General features: G+C 48.9%; 1 non-coding gene across 1 annotated transcript; it reads left to right on the forward strand.

The window, feature by feature from the left end:
- The first annotated feature begins 6,158 nt into the window (after nt 1–6,158).
- LOC127035796 (U2 spliceosomal RNA) lies at nt 6,159–6,351 on the forward strand. Its single transcript, XR_007769954.1, has one exon. It is a non-coding gene; the product is annotated as a U2 spliceosomal RNA (small nuclear RNA).
- The last annotated feature ends 5,166 nt before the right edge of the window (nt 6,352–11,517 follow it).

The following is an 11,517-nucleotide window of genomic DNA, read 5'->3' on the forward strand; positions in this document are numbered from 1 at the left end:
AACCTGGCTGACATCTGACCAGAGGACCAATAAAGGGACAAGATACTTTCAGATCTTGGTGGGGGGAAAGTCTTTTGTTTGTGCTCTTTGTTTTGGGGGTTGTTCGCTCTTGGGACTAAGAGGGACCAGACGTCCATCCAGGCTCTCCAAATCTTTCTGAATCAGTCTCTCATGTTTCAAACTTGCAAGTAACAGCCAGGCAAGGCGTGTTAGTCTTATTTTTGTTTGCTCAACTTGTAAATGTTCCTTTTTACTGAGAGAATTTTACCTCTATTTGCTGTAACTTTGAACCTAAGGCCAGAGGGGATTCCTCTGGGCTATATGAATCTGATTAACCTGTAAAGTATTTTCCATCCTGATTTTACAGAGATGATTTTTACCTTTCTTTCTTTAATTAAAAGCTTTATTTTTAAGAATCTGATTGATTTTTTCTTGTTTTAAGATCCAAGAGGATTGGATCTGGACTCACCAGGGATTGGTGGGGGAAAGGAGGGGAGGATGGTTAAATTCTCCTTGTGTTAAGATCCAAGGGGTTGGATCAGTGTTCACCAGGAACTTGGTGAAAAAGCCTCTCAAGGCTGCCCAGGGAGGGAAAGGTTTTGGGGGGACAGGAAGTGATCCAGACACTGAAATTTCTGGATGGTGGCAGAGTTACCAGATCTAAGCTAGTAATTAAGCTTAGAAGTGTCCATCCAGGTCCCCACATCTGTACCCTAAAGTTCAGAGTGGGAGAGGAACCTTGACACTCTGTCTGCTTCCCCCCACGCAGGCCTGGGGCCCGAGCCCGCTCTGCTCCCCTGGCTCCCAAGTTTGCGGGGAGGGGGAAACTGCCCCACAGCACTCGCCGGCAGCGTGGCTGGGAGCCACAGGAGTGGACCAGGCTGGGGCTGGGTCACTCTGCTTACCATGCAGTAAGTGCAGGCGCGGGGGGTGCGGGGCTGGGGTGGAGCAGGGGCGGGGACCATGGGGAAGAGCCGGGAAGCCCCCTCTGCAGGAGCTCCCCACCCCAGCTCACCTCCGCTCCGCCTTCTCCCTTGAGCACGCCGTCGCCTCTCCATTTCTCCCGCCTCCCAGGCTTGCAGTGCCAATCAGCTGTTTAGCGCTGCCAGTCTGGGAGGGGAGGAGAATTAGAGTGGGGGTAGCGTGCTCAGGGGATAAGACGGAGCAGAGGTGAGCTGGGACAGGGAGCAGTTCACCTGCATGCCCGAACCCCATTACTTGCTGCGGGCAGCCCTTCCCCTGCATCCCGCCAGCCCCTTGCCCCAGCTCACCTCCACTCCACTATCTCCCCTGAGTGCACTTTTTGGTTCCCCCAACCACTTGACACCCTAGGCTGCTGATTAGTTTGCCTAGTGGTTGCACCGGCCCTGGACACTGCCTATCAGCAGGATTCCTCCTCTTCCTCCTCAGTGAGACTAAATCTCCGCACCTAGACAGCTGGTCTGCCAGCTGCACCACAGTGCCCCATGCCTGAGCCTCCCTGCCAAAGCCCTACACCCGGCTCCAGAGAATTAAGTCTCACATCTCACTGGGAACTCGACTTCTTGTGCCCAGAGAGTCTTGGTCCCCCTCAGTAGCTGACCAGAGAAACACAGTGTCTGCAAAAGCAGCAAAGAGTTGTGTGGCACCTTGTAGACTAACAGCATTGTTAGTATTGGAGCATGAGCTTTTGTGGGTGAATCCCCACTTCGTTTGATGCATCAGTGTCTGCCTTTTCCAAAGAAGTGCTTGGAGGGCCTTTTCATATGTGGCTTAATGGATAAAGCATCTGACTTCGGATCAGGTGAGTGAGAGTTCAAGTCCCGTTGTGCTCGTGCAGTTTTCCCATTGTGCTAGGGCTGGAACCTCTTTTGGCCTGCTCAGGCCAATGCTCTGGCTGCAGCTAGAGCCCTGGAAAGGAGTTGGGGGATGGACGTCACAAAGGCTGGGGCAGGAGCCCCAGATGCTTCCAGTCTAGCCTTTGCCCTTTGTGACTTGCCAAAGAAAATGGGCAGCTGCCTGGGCCAGCATGTAGAGCAGTTTCTCTCTTCCAAATGTGCGCCAGTCCCTGTGCTTGAGGGGGTCGCTACATAGTGCCTTGGGAGCCTGGGTGTTTCTCTGCGTCTCGCCAGCTGGGGAAGAGCCTCTTGGGGTAAAATCTCCTGCCCCACTGCAAAAGTGAGCACCTTGAGTGGGAACGGTAGGAGGCCTCACCAGGGGGGTTGGTCATGCTTTCTACCATTTCCGATAATGGCCACAGAGCATCTGCAGATGGTCTTCAGTGGGTGTTTGGCATGGCAGGGAGCAGGCTGGCTGAGTGTTTTTGTGCCTGTCTGAAGGCCACACATAGGCATGGTCCTGCCCTCCTCTTGCCCTGACCTCGGTTGTTGTGTGGCTTTTAATCCTTCCCTTGGAGCTGTCAGCACCTGCTGCCTCTGCTCTAGGTGCCCAGAGGAGGAGAGGTGTGCTGGGCTCCAGCCTGGGAAGCCTGGCCCTGGCACTCATTCCTCTAAATGCCATGAGGGCAAGAGGAAGAGCTGCAGCTACAGGGACCAACGTTGTGGACATCGGGTGAAGCAGCAAGAAACCCAACAATCAGGTCAACCCACAGGAATCTCTAGCCAGACTGTTAAGTTCTAGGACCCCACCCTATAGCAGCCAGTTGAACCAAAGACCAATGGGCATCAGTGATCCAGGAGGAGGAGGAGAAAAAACATCATTCTAGTTCAGCCAGAAAGCAAGCATATTGAGCTCCAAGGTTTTGCAGCAAACCAACATATCTCCCACAGAGACTTGAACTCAGATTTTAGGATTCAAAGCCCTGAAAACTGCCCATTACACCATAGAACCTGCTGCTATTTCAGTTTCTAGACCCCTGTGACTCTCGGATGGATGGCTTCCACTCTGCCTTTATTGCTTCTCACCAGCGGCTTCCTCTCACAGTACTCTCTCTCCTCCTCCAGCGACTGTGGTCCTGCACTATCAGATCGGTGGGGTCCTGCCCTGAGTCCTAGCATCCCCGCTTTGTCTCCATTCCCTGCAGTCCGCAAAAATGTCAGGGGAGGCCGCCCCTCCCTTCACTTGGTGGTCCTGCTCATATCGGCCAGCTGCAGACTCATCTCCTGGAACTCGGGCAGCTGTCACTTGATCCGGTCATACAGTCACACACTGACTGGCTCCGCAGCCTGGATGGGCTTCTGGAAATCCCAAAGGCATGGGGCGCAGCGTACAGGGAAGTGGGAGGGAGGAGTCTTTGAGCCGGTGTGTCTCGTCTGCTTCTCCCTTGCCGCTTGGGCAGAGGCAGGAAGGGAGCGAAATGATCCCGGCAGAAGGTTTTGCACTTGACCTTTAGGATTAAGCCTGAGTCTCCGGCACGGCTGCCAGGAGATGGGTTTCTGAATGGCAAACAGCCCGCTCTTCGGGCCACCAGCTGAAAGCACTGAGGCAGCAAAACAGGACCTTTGAGGCTCCCAGCAGCTTTCAAGGAAGCAGCATAGCCTTTCCCCCATCCCTGGGTGGGCTTGAACCACCATCCTTTCAGTTAGCAGCCAAACATGCTGACCCATTGCACCACAGAGACAGGTACAGATACAGACTAGGCTGTATTGAGCACAATCAGCTCAGGGTCCGGTATAGCACATGCATGCAGCGCTTAGACAAGAAACAGCAAGGAACTCGACTGCTATGGAGTGAAAGTTCTGTGGGAAGGAACCAAAAAGAGCATTGGGGCTGCGGTCTATTGCTTGCATACACTTTCTTTGGCCTGTTTTCCTCTAAGAGTTAGCAGCGTGAATTTCTTAGTCACAGCTCAGTGGGTGGGTTTATGCAAATTCTAGACTCTGAGACTTGGAGCTGGGGTGCACAACTTTCAGGGTGCATACACCACCTCAGCAACTAACCTTTGCTACCTCACTGCAGAACACCTCCCACACAGCAGCCTTTTACACATCAGGACCAAACTGTACCAGGACACAGGTGTAGCCACTTAAACCTAGGGCCCACAACTTCAGCACGAACAATAATTCAAAGACATTCAAACTTGCCTCTGTCTTTACACGCCAGGAAGGAACTCAGCCAAGGTGAGACACCCCACAACACATACAAACAAACATCCATTCCTACCGGGTGTGGGCATTTGTTCTGATTTTTAGCCTGCTAACACAGCAGTGGGAGATTGTCCTCTGGCTTTCCACCCGGCTCCCTTCGCCATGTGCCTCGGCGTCAGCGGGACTGTTTCAGGAAAACAATTCTACCCCCCACCCGCCGTCCCTGAGAAAAGACTCCTTTGAGCCCTGGGGCCAGGCCATGGACTCCAATTTCCATACACATGGTGCATTGCGTGCAGCAGAGCGAGTCATTGGTCAAGGTGCTGGTTTTGCTTCCAGTGTCCCTGGTTCCAATGATCACACTCAGGATTTAAATTAGTTCAATTAAATTTTCTCTAAAAGCGAGAGGCTTAGTGAGCAGTCAGTGTAGTCACTCTGCCTGTAGCATATCGTGCGTTTTCCCTGGCAGTGACTCTGCAGCAGTTTTTGGGTTTGTTTCAGATTTTATAAAATTTTTATTTCCTCTATTTCTGTCATAAACAGATAGCTAAGGGTTAATGTCTCTTTCACCTGAAGCACCTGACCAGAGGACCAATCAGGAAACCGGATTTTTTCAACTTTGGGTGGAGGGAATTGAGTGTCTCAGTCTTTTGTGAGTCTGCCTGCTTTCTCTGAGCTTTGGAGAAGTACTTTCTACTTTCTAGTCTTCTGTTTCTAAGTGTAAGGACAAAGAGATCAGATAGTAAGTTCTATGGTTTCTTTTCTTTGGTATTTGCATGAATATAAGTGCTGGAGTGCTTTGATTTGTATTCTTTTTGAATAAGGCTGTTTATTCAATATTCTTTTAAGCAATCGACCCTGTATTGTATCATCTTAATACAGAGAGACCATTTGTATTTTTCTTTCTTTTTATATAAAGCTTTCTTTTAAGACCTGTTGGAGTTTTTCTTTACTTCAGGGAAATTGAGTCTGTACTCACCAGGGAATTGGTGGGAGGAAGAAATCAAGGGGAGATCTGTGTGTTTGATTGCTAGCCTGATTTTGCATTCCCTCTGGGGGAATAGGAAAGTACTATTTGGTTCCAGGATTGGGAACAGAGAGGGGGAGTCACTCTGTGTAGTTTCACAGAGCTTGTGTCTGTGTATCTCTCCAGGAGCACCTGGAGGGGGGAAGGGAAAAGGGTCTCACAACAAAGGGAAATAATCCTAAGGGATTTGGGTCTTGGGGTCCCCAGGGAAGGTTTTTCAGGGGGACCAGAGTGCCCCAAAACACTCTAATTTTTGGGTGGTGGCAGCAGGTACCAGGTCCAAGCTGGTAACTAAGCTTGGAGGTTTTCATGCTAACCCCCATATTTTGGACGCTAAGGTCCAAATCTGGGACTAAGGTTATAACAATTTCCTTCCTTCTTTTTTTTTTTTAAAGTTGAAGGGTTTCTTGGAGAGTGATATTTGTGAGTTTTTACCCAGTTTTGTGAGGTTGTTATCTCTTGTTGTGAAAAGAAAGCAGAATTCTGGTTGGACTTTTGCTATTTCTGTTCTGGGAGTCAGTCGCTGTGATACAACCTTCTTGATGATGGCAGAGGAAGATCTCTCTCTTCTACAGTGATAGTGCAATTTTTTATTGGGTCCTTTCTCCTCTCCACTCTCCTTTCCAACCAGGCAGGCAGGCTTGGTGGCCTGTGAAGGTGGGTCAAGCCAGGGTTTCTTTTGGCAGACACCTGGTTGAGAACTGGTGCTGTATGGTATCTCTCCTTAGTCATTTCTTGTCTAAACTGACCAGCCCTAATGTCTGTAGTCTCGTCTCATACTTTGGAAGCCTGCTATTTACCCCTTTTCGTTGCAAAAGCAGACTATTCCTATTCTTTCTTTCCTATCTGCTAACCAGTTACTGATCCATGAGCGGGCTCGAGCTGTCTGGAGTAGCTCGTGGCTGTGAGTGGCAACCTCAGGGCAGCCTGTTAAGAAGCAGGGCACAACCCCCAAATCAGTTGTGTGCTCTAGACTGAGATTTCACCAAGTGTCAGATTCAGGATGACGTGCCTTTTATGACTTTTTAAACCAAACTTGCTATTTTTGCATAATTTAAGCATTCTGTGCAGAGGACTAGAGATGTTTTTATTAACCTGTATATTAGATCATTTTCACATTGGCTGGAATCAAAATGTTAAATCTGTTCTTATCACTTTAATAACAGATACTTCCTCTATCTCAAGACTAGCTATTAAACTGATTTTTGGAATAGAGACATGGAGTAGCAGCTTCCTCCACCCAGTGCACACATCGCCCTGTTATTGTGGCACTGAACCTCTAGGAACGGTGGACCTCCCTATGGGGAGAATATCATGGCTGAAGAGCAGCGAAGAAAAGTGGTGTTGTCTGTGTTCCCGTTTGGTTTGTACTGAGTATGGTTTTGAGTCATTTGTAAATTATTGGTCAGTTATTAGCTACATCTTATTATTAGGCCTCTGAGTTGAAAAGCTGCTCTTGCAGATTTTACTTTCTCGTTGTTTGTAGGTCAGTTAAACAGCTGCTTTCTTAGTCTATTCTGTGTCGGTTCTTAAACTGCTCTCCTTAGTACACCTTCCAGCATTAATTGCATGGTTTGGATCGTTCTTTCCCTCGTCTCCCCATGGAAGAGAAATTTTCCATCCCTTTCCCACTGGGAAAATGCCACCGTTTTAACTTAGAGAACAGGCTCTGTAAATGTTATGCCCCAACGAGGAGGAAAGTCGGGGCCCTTTGAGTCACATTCCTAGAGTTTAAGGCCGGAAGGACCAGTCGATTACCTCAGAGGGACTGGGGTGCACCAATGCCCGAGGCCTTACCATGGCAAGGAATTGATTTGATGCCATTGACTGTACCTTTGAGGTAGTTCTGTGGGAAAGGAGCAGAAAAGAGCATTGGGGCTTAGCACTTGCATTGGCTTTCTTTGCCCTGGTTTGCTGTAAGAGTTAACAGTGAGAGACTGCTAGTCACAGGTCAGTGGGTGGATTTGTGCAAACTAGGAGTGTAAAGGGAACTGTCTTTGAACAGAAGGAATGAGAGGAACCAGCGAGAGGAAGGAGGCTGAAAGACTTCTCTGTCCTTGAACAGAATTCTGTGTTAATGGTTCTTGCTTTGAATTCCTCTATTGGAGTCATTTCAGGGAAGTGATCCTTACTTAGTTACCTAGTTCTCAAAGTCATGTGAATGGTGTTTGGTGCATGTCTGGGAGCTCGTCACCGCGAGGTAGAAAGCGGTGGGAGCAGAGGGGCTGTGTAACATCCAAGGGTGGCAGCATTGCTTTTTGTCTTTTTAGAGCTTAGATCAAAGAATATGTTCCCACTGATTTAATAGGTAATAATTGGTTTAGTAAGCTTTGGTTTATTGTGCCTTGTCAATAAATCTATTCCCAAATATGTTTCTGTTGACTCTAGAGCTTTGCTAGATTAAGAGGGTGAAGTGAAGTGAATGGGGGAACCACAGTTATCAATCCTGTGTTGTGAAGACAGGAGATAAGTCAAAATAAGGTATATCAAGTTTAGCTACACTATTCCTATAGCTGAAGTTGTGTATCTTACATTGACTCTGTCCCCCTCAGTGTAGATCAGTCCAAAGTATAAGCAGTTTCTTAGCCAATCCAAGACTGTGATCAAGTGTCTTTGGGTATATCGACACTATGAAATTAGGTCACATTTATACAAGTCATTTTTTTAGAAATTGTTTTTATACAGTTCGTTGTGTGTGTCCCGACACAAAGTGCTCAAAGTGCATTAAGTCGGTGGACTGCGTCCACAGTACCGAAGCCAGCATCGACTTCCAGAGCATTGCAATGTGGATAGCTGTGCGTAGCTATCGCACAGTTCTTACAGTCTGCACCACCCATTGGGATTCCGGGTTGAGATCCCAATGCCTGATGAGGCAAAAACAGTGTCGTGGGTGATTCTGGGTACATGTCATCAGACTCCTCTCTCCCTCCCTCCTTGAAAGCAACGGCAGACAATCATTTCACGGCTTTTTTCCTGGGTTACCTGAGCAGATGCCATACCTCAGCAAGCATGGAGCCCGCTCAGCTCACCATCACTGTACATCTCCTGGGTTCTGGCAGACATGGGACTGCATTGCTGCAGAGCAGCAGCTCATTGGCTTTTGGCGGCAGAAAGTGCATTATGATTGGTAGTTGTTGTTATTGTACTCCAAGGTGCTCTTTTAGCTGATCTCAGGGAGGTCAGTTGGGTCACCTGGGCAGACATGGGAGTGACTCAGCCAGACCATTCCCATCTTCTGCCAACCAGCCAGGAAATGATGATGGCTAGTAGTTGTACTGCACTGTTTGCTCTCACCCAAAAATATAAAAGCTAGATAGATCCAAACAAGAAATTGACCTGATTTGTTTTGTGAAATCAACGGCTTGCTAAACCCAGGGTTTAATCCTCAAGGGGGCCATTCTGTGTGACAATTGTTTGTGTTTCTCCTTGATGCAAAGCCACTCCTTTTGCTAATTTTAATTCCCTGTAAGCCATGCCTTCAGTCACCCCTCCCTCCATCAGCACAAGGGCAGACAATTGTTTCCTGCCTTTTTTCAGTGCAGAACCAGAAGCTGCAAAAGCAAAACCAGACAAGGAGGCGACAGCAGTGCAGTGACGAGAGTGATGAGGACATAGACATGGTCATAGACTTCTCACAAAGTATGGGCCGGGCAATGTGCCCCAGCAATGTGCACATCATGCTGATGAGCTCTGCATGGTCACCTGTGCTGATCAGCGCGCCACGCTGCCAAACAGGAAATGAAATTCAAAAGTTCGTGGGCCTTTTCCTGTCTACCTGGCCGGTGCATCTGAGTTTAGAACGCTGTCCAGAGCGGTCACAATGGAGCACTCTGGGATAGCTCTCGGAGGCCAATACCGTTGAGTTGCATCCACACTACCCTAAATTCGACCCAGCAAGGCCGATTTCAGGGCTAATCCCCTCATTGGAGGTGGAGTAAAGAAATCGATTTAAAGAACTCTTTAAGCTGAAAAAAAGGGCTTTGTCGTGTGCATGGGTCTAGGGTTAAATCGAGATAAGGTTGCTAAATTCAACCTGAAGTCATAGTGTAGACCAGGCCTCAGAGGGATTTTATAGCTACTGGCTGGCTGGGTGTCCAAACAAGGGAGCTACCCACCCCCATCCCCTTTCATTGATCACACTTGGTAACTACTAAGCAGAAGCACAGAATCATAGATTGCTTTGCTGAATCTCCTGCAGGCCTTTCTAACGGCACAGCAGGGCTGCTCTTGGTTCTGCACAATGTTGTTTCATTTAGCAGTGACTGTGAAGGCACTTCCAGCTATTTGGCCATGGGAACTCCGGTATTAAGTGGACACCCTGTCTTAGCTGTGTATGGCTGTATTTCTTGTAGATTGATATATTCTGTATTGATATTACCAAGTGAAGTATTTTGTAGATGGCTGCTATAATTTGTCTAACGTGTATGAAATATGAATATGCTCCCTCAGACTTAACCACCCGCCTTTCACACACTCCCTGCCCCTCGCTCTCTGGGGTGGGAAGAAGCCACCAGCATGTGTGTCCATTGGATCTTTTTTATTTAATTACTTCTCATTGTTAAATTGTTAATGAATGTTTTTTAAATTTCATTACAGTGCATTTTCTTCCTGCCACTATCACCTGGCAGCTCAGGGATGTGAGATTCTCCTCCATTGCATTTCTGCCCATGGATAAAAGAAGTGAGATCACATGTCAGCACCTTTGGAAATAAAAGCAACCTGGAACCAAACCAGCTGTCTCCTCAGTGTGCAGTTTGTGTCTCTTTTGGTGAAGTTGATGTGTGTGCAGGGTCACTGTGTGCTCACATGGGAATTCACCACCCTTGATGTAGCATTTGACTTCTTCCTGGAGTGAATGTGGTGCTGTGGAATGTCAGGCACAGGCTGTATGACCTCCTCCATTTATCCTTGGTGCAGATACAGCCCAGGCAGTGCTAGTGCAATCTCCTCTCCTGCTGCCCTCCACCATCACCTGCACGGCCTACCTGTCAGGGCAGGAGGGGAATGTTGCTCCAGGTTCTCAGATGAGACTGCCCTGGGATGGGGGTGTGTGGTTGCATCCATTAGGTCACCAGAGTGAACCTTCTAATATCCTTGGTGGTTGTTCCCACAATCCAGGACTTTGTGCTCAAACATCGCTTCCTTGCTGAAAGGAAGACCAAGGTTTCCTTGCAATATACAGGAAGGAAGTAGCTTTTCACCTTAAATGGGACTTGAACCCACAATCTCTGGCTTCAGAAGCTGATGCCTTATCCATTAGACCATTGATGAACAACTAATACGAAGATGGAAATTCCCTCTCATAAATGCATATTTGTTGCATTTGCTTCAAAGCCAAATGGCTCCTTAATGTGCCTTACAGAAATGTCTGCATCCCCTGGCAGTGAGGCCACTGGGCAGGTGACTGACAGAGCCGAGCACCACCTTTCTGGCAGCCATCTTTAGAGAAGAACCCCACTCTAAAGTCACCCCTCCCTCCTTCAGCACCTCCACTTCTGTGGTTCTGAGTGGCAGTAGGATGATTAGGGGGCAAATCCAGGGCTGGAAGGGGGGTAAGGTCAGCCTGTAAGGAGGAAACAGGTGGGGCAGACCCAGGGGGAGGCTGTGGGCTGCTGGTTGGTTGTTGGGATCCGCGCTCTAGATCAAAGCTGCACCGCAACCTGACACCCAGGGTTACAGGGCTGACATGGTAACCCCCTTATTGGCCTCAGTGAACCCCAAACCCTTTTTACAAAGGGCATTGAGGAGTCTCTCTCCCTTATAAACTTCTGGAATCTCCGCTGCAGGCATCAGCTGCCTCACAGGTTGCACTCTTGGCACTGTGCAAGCCACCGATGACTTTTGCACTCAAGACAGCCTCAGCCTATGTGTCTCTGTGGTGCATTGCTTTTGGTTGTTAACCAAAAGTATGGTGGTTTGAGCCCACCCGGGGCTGGCCATAAGTTTATGCTATTCTCTTGCTCCACAAGACCTGCTGGGAGCCTCAAAGGCCCCCTTTTGTCACCTCATAACCACCCCTCTTGGCCTCAGTGCTTTCAGCTGGTGGCCTGAAGAGCGGGCTGGATGTCATTCAGAAACCCATCTCCCAGCAGCCATGCTGGAGGCTTAGGCTTAATCCTCAAGGACAAGCACCAAACTTTCAACCAGGAAAGTTTTGCTCCCCTCCAGCCTCCACCGAAGTGGCAAGGGAGAAACTGACTAGACACGCCGGCTCAAAGATGCCTCCCTCCTACTTCCCTGTAGGCCTTGCAAAACTCTTGGCCTGCCTCATACCTCATCAGGAAAGCACGGCCATGCTGCCCAAGCCTGAGTCACGTCCGCAGCCTGACCCGCCCCGGCTGATGGCACGCAGAGCCACTCGAGTCAATGGCAGGTCGAGTTGGGAGCCTCGGCTCTTTCCCCTGACAGCCACACAGCACTGCCTAGCATTTCGAGAGCCTCCCTTGTGCTCTCCCGCAGCAGCTG

Source organism: Gopherus flavomarginatus, chromosome 16, assembly GCF_025201925.1.
Source record: "Gopherus flavomarginatus isolate rGopFla2 chromosome 16, rGopFla2.mat.asm, whole genome shotgun sequence".
Classification (NCBI taxonomy): Eukaryota; Metazoa; Chordata; order Testudines; family Testudinidae; genus Gopherus; species Gopherus flavomarginatus.